The sequence below is a fragment of the Limulus polyphemus genome, unplaced genomic scaffold (genome assembly GCF_000517525.1).
Source record: "Limulus polyphemus unplaced genomic scaffold, Limulus_polyphemus-2.1.2 Scaffold94, whole genome shotgun sequence".
Lineage (NCBI taxonomy): Eukaryota > Metazoa > Arthropoda > Merostomata > Xiphosura > Limulidae > Limulus > Limulus polyphemus.
The window spans coordinates 294,180-297,143 of NW_013665704.1; positions in this window are offsets into that span (position 1 = coordinate 294,180).

Genomic DNA, 2,964 nt, shown 5'->3' on the forward strand with positions numbered 1-2,964 from the left:
AGTTTTATTTAAGAAAGGACTTGTATCGCTTAAGTTCCTCAGAAAGAATTTATACCGGAAATTAACAAACGAGCAGATACGTAACAATACCCTTCAAGTGTAAGGATAAACAACAATATGAAGTTACAACATGTGAGCCTTCTGTGTAGTTGGTTTTTTAGTTCACTTCCTTGGTCAAAAACTGATCACTTTTGTACAGATTGGAGATTTAGAATTTTCTAGACGAGATATACTTTTCATTTAGTGTCATTGAAAACTATGGATCAATTTGGGTAACCAGAACCATACAGATATAGGCCTAAAACAAGTTGTGGACCCTCTATAATCTATATATTTATAAAGCAAAGTTGTGCATCTGTGTGGTGTCTTCATGTCATAAATGTTTTGGTTGAAGAACTTGGGTGGACCTCCCCACCCAAAGGTTGAATTTAAATGAACTTCGATTATAAGCATCTTCATCCAAAACCAGGTACTGCAGCCCATGTCCTTTTTTCATATTTGTTGAACTCTAAATTTAACCCATTAGGGTTTTAAACTTAAATTTGACTATCTTTCTTCATAAGATAAAGCTATGAAAAAGAACAGACTGACAAAATGCTCTCAAAAACAGACTTCTTCATTTTAATTGTGCTATCAGTATCATCAACAAGAGAAATCTACTGATCAAACTATTGCACATAGCATTCATAACAAATTCTGTGAATATAATTCTTTATGTTACAACCCAATGAAGAACATAAAATCCAAGAAAATTGCAAATTTTAATTTTGTGTACAGAATGAGAGATTCCCATTTTCCTCAGAATGTAAGAAAATCACCATACATTAGCCATGACTATCTAACAGTGAACACACCACCTACTGCTGTTGTACCCCTGGATCTACACCTAATGGAAAGTGAGATTGCTATTCCAAAGAAAAGCCTAAATTTTGTTTCTATTAAAAAACATATAAATGAGTTCAATACAAAACACCAAGTCGAACATTTCTTTCACCACTTACATCTTCAAGCACATTTCTACACTTCAACTACAGATCAGTCAAGACAGGGAACTCCTATGCCACCTACGAACATCAGTAAGTTATTTCTTTCTCAGCTACAGAAACAAATCAACACATAAACAACCCCACCAAGGAAATTTTTGATTCTCGATTACAATATGGAGAGGTGTTGAAAGAAAATTAAAAACTTGGATTTTGCATCTGCTAGAAACCTCACTAAAAACAAAAACAGCTTTATATAATCTTCCTTCCCATGATGACATCGTAATAAAACATGATGGCAAAAAGAGGAGTAGTGGATGTTTGGAAGAAAGAACTTTATCTTCAGGAAGCTCACCGACAACTATCAGACTAATCATCCTATGCTATATGTGATAGCAACCTTCTTGATGAATAGTTACAGACTCTGTGTGTGTGTCACTACAGAATGAATGATAAAAAATAATGAATTTCCATTAGAAGCTAAGAATTTAATTGTTAAATACCCTGGGCTTTCTGTATTGTATCTTCTTCCTAAGAAACATAAGCCAGACCAATCTGGTAGACACAGAGTTTCAACATGCAGCTGTCCTAATGAACTAATCTCTAGTTACCTTGATTCCATCCTAACCCCCTTAGTTCATCAACTTATTACTTACATTAAAGACACCAATGACACCTTATACAAAATTGTGAATTTTAACTCAAAATCACACTTGACATAACGTCCTTGCATACTTCCATTCCACATGCAGATGGACTCAAGACTCAAGACCCACCTGCTGCAACCCTTATCAGATTAACTGAACTAGTTTTATTGCTAAGTGTCTTTTCTTTTGACAACAAATTCAATATACATGACATAACAATGTTTGGGACAACATGGGACCTATTGGTCCATCTCAGCTGTTCCATCCTCTAAACTAAATTATAAAAAAAAATCTTAAAGCTAGCCCTTATAGTTTAAGATAAAAGTTTGATAAGTATATGAATGCCACTTATATTTACTGCCTCTACAACATCTGAAGGCAGCCCATTCCAAAGGCCAACTGCCTTATTAGAAAAATAAAACTGTTTTAGCTGAAGATGAATCCTACCTTGACAAAATTTATATTTGTGTCCCCTAGTCCTACTATTATCACCGTTAAATATGAAAAGAAGATGTTACATCAACACTATCAATTCCCTTTACAAACTTAAACACCTCAATCAGATCCCCTCTTAATCTTCTTTTTTTCAAGAAAAAACAATTTGAAAGATTTCAGCCTCTCGTCATATGACAACCACTCCATCCCAGGCACCATTCTAGTAACTCTTCTGCGAACCCTTTTCCAACAATTCAATGTATTTCCTAAGGTAAGGAGACAAAGACTGAACACAATATTCCAAATGTGGCTTAACCAGTGACCTGTACAATGAAGGTATAACCTATTTAAACTTGTATTCAATATTTCTATAGATACAACATAAACTCCTATTTGCCCTACCACTAGCAACAGCACACTGCTTGGATGGCTTTAGAAACTGACTGACTATTATACCAAGATCCCTTTCCTCCATAACCCTATTAAGGTTATTCCCATTCAAATTATACTTATTCAAATTATGATAACCCACATGCATTATCTTGCATTTATTATAATTAAAACCCATCTGCCATTTACTTGCCCAACTCACTAAATAGATCTAAATCCTTTTGTAAATCAGCAGCATCCTCTTCACAGCTAGCTACATCCAAGACTTTAATATCATCTGCAAATTTAAGTAATTTATTGACTATCCCTTCATCTATGTCATCGATGTAAATCAAAAAGAGCAAAGGTCTTAAGACTGAGCCCTGAGGTACCACACTTGTGACATTAATCCAGTCTGACTGAACTGTATTTGTAACAACCCTCTGTCTTTCTTCCATCCAGCCACTCTTCTATCCATTTGCTACTTATCCACACCTACAGATAATTTTTACTAAGTCCTCTTATGTGGC